General features: G+C 36.4%; 1 protein-coding gene across 2 annotated transcripts in view; it reads right to left on the reverse strand.

Annotated features, from left to right (window-relative positions):
• The window catches only part of myripb (myosin VIIA and Rab interacting protein b), a 220,380-nt gene extending 210,852 nt beyond the window's left edge, over positions 1-9,528 (reverse strand). For both annotated transcript variants that reach the window (XM_079600926.1, XM_079600925.1), the window contains exon 1: positions 9,165-9,528. The gene's annotated coding sequence lies outside the window, so the exon portion shown is untranslated. The remainder of the gene's footprint in view (positions 1-9,164) is intronic.
• Between the last annotated feature and the right edge of the window lie 3,121 nt (positions 9,529-12,649).

Consider the following 12,649-nt stretch of genomic DNA (forward strand, 5'->3'; position numbering starts at 1 on the left):
CAGACATTGAATAGAGTACCTATTAAAAAGTTATTTTTATATATTGTCATTTTATTTATTGGCTAGTGTGTAGCACATTGAGAATGAAAAGGGTATATTTTGCAGAATGAGAAGCAATAATAATACAGCACAGGGGAATTTGTGTGCGGCAGAGGAAGGTTGTTCTAGAGGCCACTGTCACAATCAAGATTACTGGTGGACATCTCAGCTGCAGCACATGCATACAGTATACAATGACCCAACATAACCTTGTTGTTTTGTAAACACCATCTGTTCATAGTCGAAAATTCACTTACTGGGTACAGGTTATTAAGAAAAAAAATACATCTCTTTAATCTATAACAAAAATGTGTCCCACTCTCTTTTTAATGGTTTACCATTTGTAGGGGCTGCATGATTTGAGGTATCATTCATGTCCATAGCACACACAGCATCAGTAATAATGTTGGCATTAGCAAGCACTAATCACTGTTCAAAGTGTTAATCATAATGGCTCGAAGGTTAATTTGCGAATGGGGCAAATTAAATTACTATGTAGCCATAATCAAAAACACTTTTAGCTCACCTTTGTCGATGGCAATGCCCAGGTTTCATAAATAACAGTCTGCCATTTTCTTAGAAAGAGATCAGGTATAAATTCCCCTTACAAATATGAAATATGGTGTGGAGTAATTGCTTTGTCATTTGGGTCGTTTGTATGCACTAAATTATGAAACTGGTGAGAGGAAGAAAATGTGTTCTCTTTTAGGCTCAAACGTAACTATCCCAAACCTAAGACTATAGCCTCCGTTTCAGCTCATGCTGCAGTGTTTGATTCAAGTATCATTTTTCAGAGCTGCTCAAAATACCCTGAGTGCAATTTTTCACTACACAAAATAGTTGGATCACAGGATTGTAACTGCCACACGCTAGTCACCATGGTATCATGCTATAAATTAGAACATTTGCCCATGATGTTAAAACTAATTTACATAAAGTACATTTAAGTACATTATCTGGAAAGCACTGCGTTTTAATGATCACTTTAGACTGACAAACGTTCAAAATCATGAACATTGGGAAAACATCTTCTGAACGTTGTTCTAACATTTTAACATTGTATGTAGAGAAAGCAAAAACTCTAAACATTATCTATACAACAAACCCATATAATATTAATTCATAAAAGAATATAATCATTTAAAAAAATATTTTTTTTTAAATACAACACAACACTTTGCATGTCAGGGGTAATTAACAGTCAGCTGGTCATTATCTCAATATAAACCACAACTGAACCTCAATACAGGTCTTAATTTAATTCAGTTTCAGTAATTTCATTTAATTTAAGACTCTTTTAAGACTCTTTTAAGACTCATTAAAAAAAAAGACTACTCAATTTTTGACTGCACATTAATTATTTAGTTAAATAAATAATAATAAATAAATAAATGGACATGAAAAATTTACATAGCGCTTTTTTTGGGTACTGATTTGAGAAACACAGATCTATTATATCGTGCTCTCCTAATGTATAGCGGTCAATTAGGCAGTTTAACAGTCATCATATAAAAATATTTGACCATAGACTGCTGAGATTGGCAAATCAGAATTAATTATTCGAAAGAGCTGAGTAATAAAATACTATAAGTAAAGGTATATTCACTAATTCAATGGTTAAACAGCTATGAAAACCCTACCAACATGCAATGTCTAAAATGAGTACTAGTACTAATGGGTAAAGTCACTAACTCGCCCTGCTCTTGTGACCAAATCTCCTTCACAACAGCACTAATAATCCATAAGCGCTCTTGTGACCCTTTCTTCTGTTCTATACATCCCCGAAACAATGCAGCGAAAACAGCAGGCATTAGTCTGTCATTATACACTGTCGTGTTGAATAAAAGCAGCTGTGCAGGCAGGTTGGCTATATGCATGCAGAGAGGATGATTCATTGAGCTGTCTTCATCCACCACTAACGCAACCATAAGGCAAAATGAAGTGACACACAGATGTTACATTCATATGATGCATTCTCCGCAAACACTCTGTGTGTTCAGCTGGGATTTACAGTGCAATACTACTGCAATTGTGCAAAAAAAATATGAATGAACGTAAAAACAACAGCTCTCTCGGCGAAGAATATAGCATCACTGTGATCAGAAAGGGGAAAGTATGGCAAGCTGGTGTAACATTTATTCCTAAAAACTATATTTACATCTAATAATAACAATTCGTGAAATTTACATAGCGCTTTTTTGGGTACTCAAAGCACTTTGCATATGGAAGGGGGAATCTCCTCAGCCCACCACACACCAGCTTATTGGTGGAGAGGAGACAGAGTGATGAAGCCAATAATTATATATGGGGATGATTAGGGATCCATCCCTATACTGGGGCGTTAGGATCCACAAAGACCTCCTTCCCCTAGGAGGTCTCCATTCAAGGTACTAACCAGGCTCAATCCTGCTTAGCTTCAGTAAAGCGCTATTTGTAAATTTTACTGTCATTTGAGATTATTCTATCATTGATTTACTATTGCTTGGCCCTCTGTAATTTTAAATACCTGGACCACCTATCACAGAGCTGAGAGCGTTAGGTGGGAAAATTCTAATAAATAGAAAACTGAGGTCTTCCATTTAACTCTTCACATTCCAACTGAATAGGCAGATTTGAAGAGTTTATTTCCTATAATATTTTATGTAGATGTTTATATTCAAATTACAAATTCCTAAAATAAAATTAGAACGGTTTATTTTTTATTTTACAAAAAAGTTTTTTGTTGTTTAAGTATTATTTAAAAGATTTAAATATTTTTTTTCAAATAATAACAGTCTCCATACCAGCTTGATGAATCCGATCTTCAAGCAGAAGGAACTGGATGAAATATTTTGAATGATACTACGGTAATTCACAATCTGACTTCTGATGTCTGGAATTAAACCACACCATTTTGCTTTATTTGGCTAGGGGCTTGCAATATCTGAATGATTTTAATAGGCTGCTTCTAAAAGTTGCGAAAAGTCACAGTTTTAGGTCCACGCATATAGCAGAGATACACTGGATGGCTTGCGACTTGCAACTGTTACTTATGCGTGGCTTGCTTGACGTTAAAAGGAGTTATTAAAGGATTAAATCACTTCAAAATTAAAATTTCATGATAATTTACTCTCACACGTCATCCAAGATATTCATGTCTTTCTTTCTTCAGTCGAAAAGAAATTAAGGTTTTTGAGGAACATTTTTCTCCATATAGAGGACTTCAACTGGAACCAATGGGTTGAAAGTCTAAATTGCAGTTTCAATGCAGCTTCAAAGGGCTCTACACGATCCCAGCCGAGGAATAAGTGTCTTATCAAGCAAAACGATCTGTCATTTTCAAAAAAAAAAAAAAAAACATTTATATACTTTTTAACCACAAATGCTCAAATGCATTCAAATGCTCAAAGTTCCCTCTTTTATGAGTGCCTGTCCGGAAAAGTGGCAATTCGGGTAGGGCAATTGCTTGAATGGTGGGTTCAGGGTACTAGGAATGCACCGAAATGAAAATTCTGAGCCGAAACCGAAAATTCTGGATGCACTTGGCCGAAACCGAAAATGACTTGAGGTATGAAAAGAAATGTTTTAATTTCTTATTTTAAATTAGTTTTTTTTTTACAATTGTATTATTATTAAACATTTTAATGAAATTCAATAGTTCAATGAATCTGAATTTAAAAAATAAAATCAAGCCAAAAAAAATTTATAACTACACTTTTATTTCAAGTACCACAAAAATTTGACAAAAAAATAGGCCTATATTATAATAATATCAAATATCAATGTATTAATATCAATATTTGTAGTTCTAAGCAGCAGAATCAGATTTAACAGATACATTTTTTGACCTATTATCAAAATAAAGTAGTCCTACAAAGCAATTATTATCAGAGCATGTGAGCAGATAGCAGGGAGAGGATCAGGGAAAGAGAGGGTAGGGTCATTTTACCAGTATTGCCCAGCATGGCTATACACACCATGTTACAGCACAGGGGTATTGCAAACAGAAACAAAAAAGTCCAACAAAATTTAATGTCGGCACGTTTTTTAGTGGACTTTGCCTTTCCGGTGAGCGTGACCGGTACATGAGTTTGGGCCGTGAGCGACTAAGCAGAGTGTGAGCAACACACACACACACACAGAGGTTGCAGCTGAACATTGGGCAGAACGCGCTGCGAACACGTGGAGAGCACAGCGCATACAGCGGAACACGCTTCAAAGTTGTGCATCTTCAGAAGCGGAGCCGTTCACAAAGTCACAAAACATGCAGAGCTAGAGTGAAACCTGATCGCTGAACACAGAGGGGCGGGGTAGAATATTTTTGGCCTTTTTTCTTTTTTGGCCAAAAACCGAAAATTTTCGGCCGATAATTTTCGCCAGATGAAATTTCGGTGCATCCCTAAACAATACAATGACAAACTCGCTTAAATAGGCGCTTTTACATTTCCTATTGAAACAATATATTCTGCCATTGTCTTATTATTCAAGAATGAGGTGAAATCTTCTGACTCCTGCTGCAGATCTGTGCTGCAACTCTTGATCGGCTCAAGCTGAATTGAGAAGACGCGTTCAGTATAAACTAAAGTATAAAAATTGAGTGACTATAGTGTATTTAATCTTCAAAAAACACAGCTCATTAATTCCTACCGGGACGAAACAAGTGATTGGCTTGCGCGACTGTCACCCTCCGTCGCCATGACTACCGCCGCTATTACTGGCTCTGCCCACGTGCGCGCAGTCGTTTTTAGGTGGGAGTGAATGGAATTAATGAGCTGTGTTTATTGAAGATTAAATACACTAGAGTCACTCAGTTTTTTATACTCTCTATTTCAGAGTACTTGCATTTTAATTATGTATTGGTATATAAAGACAGTTTAAACAAATTTGAAAGTTTTTTTTTTAGACAATTCTGACCTACACTACCTTTAAAGGGCACCTATTATGGAATTTTGAAATTTACCTTTCATGTAGTGTGTAACATAGATCTAAGTGAACAAAAACATCCTGCAAAGTTTGAAATATGAAAGTGCACCGTATATAAAGTTATTGTCTTTCAAAAGTAAGAGTCGACTCGGAGTCATTTTTATGAATCGTTAGAAGACCGAAGCTTTTTCTCTGACTAGATGACGTCAACTTGTCAAGTTATTTGAATACGATACGCACACTTATTGCGCTCCAGGGCCAGGGAAAATATCATGGCGATGAGACGCTGTGTTCTGAAGTGCGACTAAAAAGCCAACTTTTTTCATCTGCCCAAGGAGGAGCATTTGAAGACTAAGTAAGTGGCTACAATTCATATAACTATACCACAGAAGTATAGTCCGAGCCTTGTGCTTTGTTCGCGCCATTTTGAAGACGATTGCTTTTTAAATGCAATCAAACTTGGATTCGCGAGCCGGCTGATATTGAAGGAAGGTTCATTTGTTAAAGGGCACCTATTATGGAATTTTGAAATTTACCTTTCATGTAGTGTGTAACATAGATCTAAGTGAACAAAAACATCCTGCAAAGTTTGAAATATGAAAGTGCACCGTATATAAAGTTATTGTCTTTCAAAAGTAAGAGTCGACTCTGAGTCATTTTTATGAATCGTTAGAAGACCGAAGCTTTTTCTCTGACTAGATGACGTCAACTTGTCAAGTTATTTGAATACGATACGCCCACTTATTGCGCTCCAAGGCCAGGGAAAATATCATGGCGACGAGACGCTGTGTTCTGAAGTGCGGCTGAAAAGCCAACTTTTTTCATCTGCCCAAGGAGGAGCATTTGAAGACTAAGTGGCTACAATTCACTATACCACAGAAGTATAGTCCGAGCCTTGTGCTTTGTTCGCGTCATTTTGAAGACGATTGCTTTTTAAATGCAATCAAACTTGGATTCGCGAGCCGCTGATATTGAAGGAAGGTTCAGTTCCAAGTGTATTTGCATCAGCTTCCTCCTCCGTATCACAACCTGTAAGTGTTATTAATAATTTTTGCTTTTATATTTTATGTAGCATGCTTAATAATTATTTTGTTTGTTGTGTAAGCACCGTTTAGCTTCTAAGTCTTCAATGGCAATTGAGATATGTGAAGTGTTTGTCGTTGTTTTCGGAGTTGTCTTAAAGAATAGAGTAATACCTCGTAGTAACGTAACTGCATTTTTTTCTTTTGTAAAAATGTTATGTTTATACATCGGGCTAATGCAAACAAAGACTGATTGTGCTTTTACAATATGAACTCTGGGCTATGCTCGCTAACATAACATTAAATTATTTATCTTATTTTTCGTTTTTTACTACAAACTATAAAGCAGTGGACTATAATCATTATTATAACACAATTTAATTGATGAAAGCATCATTGTACTGCGTGTTAAAAATAAGTATTATCTCTGTAAACACTGCTGGGTCATCTGACCAATCAACGCAGATTAGCGTCGCGCAGAGGAGGAGTTTGAAAAACGAGTCGTTGAACGAATCATTTGGGAGTCGGTGAGCAAATCAGGTAAAAATAAATGCATATTATACGAAAACAAAAGTGTTTTTTGTCATTGCATGCATGTAAAACTGTTGTTGGGGACTCCCACAACAACATTAGGAACATTTTAAATGTCATAATAGGTGCCCTTTAAGTGTATTTGCATCAGCTTCCTCCTCCGTTTTACAACCTGTAAGTGTTATTAATAATTGTTGCACTTATGTTTTATGTAGCATGCTTAATAATTATTTAGTTTGTTGTGTAAGCACCGTTTAGCTTCTAGGTCTTCAATGACAATTGAGATATGTGAAGTGTTTGTCGTTGTTTTCGGAGTTGTCTTAAAGAATAGAATAATACCTTGTAGTAACGTAACTGCATTTTTTTCTTTTTTGTAAAAACGTTATGTTTATGCATCGGGCTAATGCAAACAAAGACTGATTGTGCTTTTACAATATGAACTCTGGGCTATGCTCGCTAACATAACATTAAATTCTTTATCTTATTTTTTGTTTTTTACTACAAACTACAAAGCAGTGGACTATAATCATTATTATAACACGATTTAATTGATAAAAGCATCATTGTACTCCGTGTTAAACAATAAGTATTATCTCTGTAAACACTGCTGGGTCATCTGACCAATCAACGCAGATTAGCGTCGCGCAAAGGAGGGGTTTGGAAAAACGAGTCGTTGAACGAATCATTTGGGAGTCGGTGAGCAAATCAGGTAAAAATAAATGCATATTATAGACAACAAAAGTGTTTTTTGACATTGCATGTACGTAAAACTGTTGTTGGGGACTCCCTAAACAACATTAGGAACATTTTAAATGTCATAATAGGTGCCCTTTAAGACTGCACATGTTACTTTCGCCCCCATCAGTTGGGTCAAAAGTAACACAACAATATACACGCTAGATTTTTTTGTGTTACTCTTGTTTTTTTATTTTTTTATTAGCCTAAATATACCTGAGAATGACCTCGTTAACATGTAACTACAAACATATCTTGGCCTTTATCTTTGCAAAAAAAATATTTTTCAATTACATTTTCATTTTAAATTTCAGTTTCTTTCATCAAATGTTTCAAAAGTAACCCAATAGTACAAATTTGAATTGTTTAGAATATTTTGTTATTGGCAATGTCAAATGTTTTTTCAACATGAAAAATATGAAAATTAAATTAAGTTAGCATAATATAAATTCAACATAATGTAACTATAGTCATGTTTCCATCCAGCTGTTTTTATGCTTAGATTTAAAATGTGCATAAAAACATATAGATGGAAACCCTGCAAATTCATAGGTGGAGGTGGAAAAGCTATAAGGTATGGCTAAAACCTAAATGTGGCTAGGGTAAATGGAAAAGATTGAGTGAAAAAAATGGTGAAACAGAAATCAGCTGATTTAAATGTGACTTAAGCTTTAAACGCCCTCTCGTATACATCTGCTGAATCAGACCTCTGTCTGTCTTTCTGACCCTCACTCTTGCCATTTTCCATTGGTATAATATGACATAAACATGTTTTAATAAATGCTGCAACACACAGAAAGTCACCATTAGCAGCGGGACAAAAGAAACACTTGTTTTCACTGTAGCGGGACAAAAGTAACAAGTGTTACTTTCGTCCAGACAGGAACTCCAGACATTTAAACCCGATTTACTTTTAAACTAAAAAACTCTGACATGGCAAACTTCAGGATGTGTTACAGCATAAAACAACCTGTAGATTTATCATTACTGTGTGACACATTAAACGAAAAACACAAGGTGTAAAACAAAAAGTACCACTTTAGTAATTTACTTATAGTAGGTCTACTCGAAAACTGCTTTCCGGACCTAACCGCGGGAAACGATGAAGAAATCACGTGATATTTGGCAGCTACATCGAGGGTTGCGTACTGAACGAGCTGTCATAGCTTGAAATGCTAATATATCAGGGCTCTGAGAAAATAGTTTTGTTACTTTCGTCCAGCGTTACTTTTGCCCCGGTTCTCCCCTATGTTCCATACCTCCGCGCATCCTTACTGCAGAGACATCACACGTCTTCAGCGCGTTCCGACAAGGCTATGCAGAGTTGCAGACACACAGGCTGAATCCGAAATCGCCCCCTATACCATCAAATAGGGCGTTATTTGAGGGGACAGCCATTTGTAGTGGTTTCTTGAAACCATAGTGGATGTTATTGAGTGCACTTATTCAATCCCACATAGCACCGCAATAACGAGTATAGAACCGATGTAAGCTCAACGGCTGTCTGAATTCGCTTACTCTTATTCGTTTACATTCACTCCTTCAAGTGAACAGTATTAGTGGACTAACGTAGGGAATAATGAATGAGGGTTTAGAGGGCGATTTCGGATTCAGTCACAGTCCCCAGGCACCATCAACAAACACCAGCCACCTTTTACAGTTGACCTTTTTAAGTGAACGCTAAAACGGCTTGCCATAGACAGATGACTGAGTCAGGTGCACCTAGAACACTGACTTTGCATGTAAAATAAATCGATAACTGTAATAACACGCGTGGTCACATACAAAAAAACATTCACCTCTCTCCATCCTCTCATTGTAGGCTATTGGTCAATTGTACAATTCACACAGAAACTTTTGCACATTCATTAACGATTCAAACAGCTCAAGCAATAGGATCCAAACAGAATCAATGTGGCATCTGCACAAACTTACGTGAAATAAACATCCACGGAATGTCCGCAGGCTACAGACGTCCACGCACTGACAGCGAGGCGGGTTTGGCTCGGTTAACTTCCATTGATCGGTGATCTGTGATTTCCCACGCAGGCACACACAGTCACGCGCTTTGACTTATGGGGCGCCGACTGGTGCGAACTGATTTACAGGATTTCCTTCTATTTACAGCAATATAGCTATTTATAAATATCTGCAGCGGATAAGTTATTGTTTGATGAATAAATGAAACGGCTAATAATTGATTAGCCTTTTATCAGACAGCTTTCTTTTCCCCCTCAGTGTGGCTATCTCTTCTCAGACACATGGTGACATCCAGCGGCTGCATGCATCCTCCTCCAACACCTGAGCATCCCGCTGATCAGCCAATCGCAGCGTAGGGTTCTGCCCGTTTTTGAAACATCCTAACACACGCAGAACCAGACTATCCACTTCATCCTCTCTCAAAGTAAAGACGAATGAAGAGCGAGGTAATCGAATTGGTAATTTTGCAGAGCATATCAGAGATCTTAATTAAAATAAAAAAGCTGCAACATTTTATTAATTTGGCATTAAAGTTCCAGGAACTGAGTCCAGGAACTTTCAGCTAGATAAGTAACTCAGTTGTTAGATGGATTGATGATTGGATGAAGTTATAGAGATAGAAAAAGGAATATGATTAGATAGATAGATAGATAGATAGATAGATAGATAGATAGATAGATAGATAGATAGATAGATAGATAGATAGATAGATAGATAGATAGATAGATAGATAGATAGATAGATAGATAGATAGATAGATAGATAGATAGACAGACAGACAGACAGACAGACAGACAGACAGACAGACAGACAGACAGACAGACAGACAGATAGATAAAAAAAAGCAAAACTATCAATACTCTTAATTTAGGCAAGGCCACAGTGCAGGAGCAATCGGTAAGGAGCTAAATTTATTTAATGGAAAAAAATAATAATAATAATACTTATGCTCAGATGCAGTGTTTAAATCAGAAAGTTAAATCATTAATTAAATGTATTGACTGCATGGAGCAAGGTTTAAACCATGCACCACATTTTTCAAATCAGGCTTTGAAAAGGAAATAAAATATGTATGGCTGGCTTTCTTGATTTACCCGCTATTGGCAGGTGACAAAAAAAATAAAATAATAATAATTAAAAAAAAAATAATTAACCCTGCATATGCAGTATAGAGGCCAGTTATAAGTGCATTATTCCCAATCCATGGACCTTAGAATCACAATGTAAAATGAGGAGACAGGGACAATAGAAATGACAGAAAGCACTGACTCACATTAACACATTAAACGTCAACACACATAGTCTCAACAGTCTAATCTATCGGTGCTGCACCCATACAACCTGTAAACACATTCCTCACGATGGTGGTTTGGAGAGCAGCCAGAAAGAGGATCAAATAGAAAGGCAAGACAACTCTTAGCTCCTTATCGCTTCAGTGCAGTGAAACTGCTGAGAGCAGCAGGCTTCAGGGGACTAACTAAAGTGCTTCACGGTGGATGTGAAGAAAATAACAGAAGAGAATTAGGATAAACAACAATCGCAGTCCAAATAACCCACAAACAGCCACTTCCAACAGAGCCTGACAGAGATTAGGGGATCCAGCTGCTGCTCAGATTCACTCAAGCCCATTCATTCAAGGGGACGTGTACAGAACAGACTCCTTATGTCTCCTATCCATACAAATTATAAACATGGATCTCTTGTAAAATTGTGGTCTATTTTCAAAAGAAATTAGTCTGTGCATTGTGCACGTAATGCATATTTCATATATGCATACATTATAGCGAAATATAGTAATAATTCAGTCTGATTAAATGTGTGGTTAGTTATCATTTTCCTATTTATATAGAGTGAATAAGATGGTTCCCAACTGGTAGAGAGTAACACAAAAGCAAAGCAAAGCAAAAACAATATGGCATTTCTGACATTTTTGGACAGATTTTTTTAGGGAACATTATAGACAAAGACAAATTTAAATGGAAAAAGTTTGCATCACACAGGATTCGTTTAAAGTCTTAATAAATACAGTGACATTGCACTACACAATACACCACACAAAAAAAATGGTCATATGTTTTGCAAGTAAACTTAAGTCAAAAGCACAGACACAATTTTTCACAAAAAAAAAAAAATCTCTAAAATATTTGGTCCTAAATGTCTCTAAACTTTCCAATGAATGTTAAGGTCTCATTGTAAGTAGTGACCAGAAATATAACAACAACAACAAAAAGCTCTAGGACAGTGAAAAAAAGTGTCTAGTGAAAAGTGCATTTATGTTCTGGTGGTGGCGCTAAAGAGTTGGTTCTAGAGACTCCACAATGTGGTCAGATTACTATTCATCAGGACCACCCCTATAACTTATAAGTGTACCGAATTTCATAATTTTAGAAGGTACAGTTAAGGCTGCCATTGGCTCCCATTGGGGAGGAATAATAAAAATAAAGAAAACCGATACAACCAAAGGCTAGGGCAACTTCGATGTGTGGCCCCTAACTAAACAAAACAAAGCAAAACATATATCAGGCCATTAATTTAGCCTCTCAGCTGGTTAGGTGACATATTACTCAGCAAAAAATCAGGTCATTAATTGGTATGAAATATGAATCTGATTACCGAATGTACAAACACGTTAAGTATAACAAATGTATATTGTATAATGTGACGTACAAATGATGATTGTACACAATAACACTCATGATTAAACTGGTACTAATGAAATAATAATTACAAAAAGGAAAGACACTTGTAAGATCTATCCCCCGGATCGCATGGTCAGTCCCTATAGCAATCCAGGATTTAGTGCTTTCTCAAGGGTACAGTGGAACATTGTGATTTCAATAACGTTTCAAACTCTAGATGATTGTTGCTCTTTCTGCTTAGAATTTAATCTGATTGACATGGCAAAACAATTATGGCTAGATCACCTTGTTCACCTTTTTCCATTATAGGGATTACAAAGGGTAAAATTATCTAATTACTGACACATAGCATAATTGCGAAAACTCGATATTGCTTTAAAATATTTTTTTGGGAAGCAATGAGCAGTTTTAGTGATAACATGTCAAACAATTATATTATATATATATTTCATCTGACCTCTTTATAACCAAAAAAAAAAAAACATTCTAAAAAGGTCAGTAAAAATGTTAGCTTCTGTGTGTGTGTGTGTGTGTGTGTGTGTGTGTGTGCGTGCGTGCGTGCGTGCGTGCGTGTGCTTGGCTGAATGTGGATAATCTTCAGTGCTGGAATGCTTAAAGCTCTTTCCGACTTGCTTTCCTTTGATTAAATGCTCCATGTAAGTGCATTCCTCATGAAAATGTCATACTTCAAACTGGAGTAACTGGGCCACGTATCCTCACCGCAACTCAAAAACAGGGCAGCCGTTGATTTATGAGATAAAATAACAGCTCAGGCGGGCCCAGCAATTTAAATTTAACCAC

This window comes from Phoxinus phoxinus (assembly GCF_949152265.1).
Source record: "Phoxinus phoxinus genome assembly, chromosome: 24".
In the NCBI taxonomy this organism is placed as follows: Eukaryota; Metazoa; Chordata; class Actinopteri; order Cypriniformes; family Leuciscidae; genus Phoxinus; species Phoxinus phoxinus.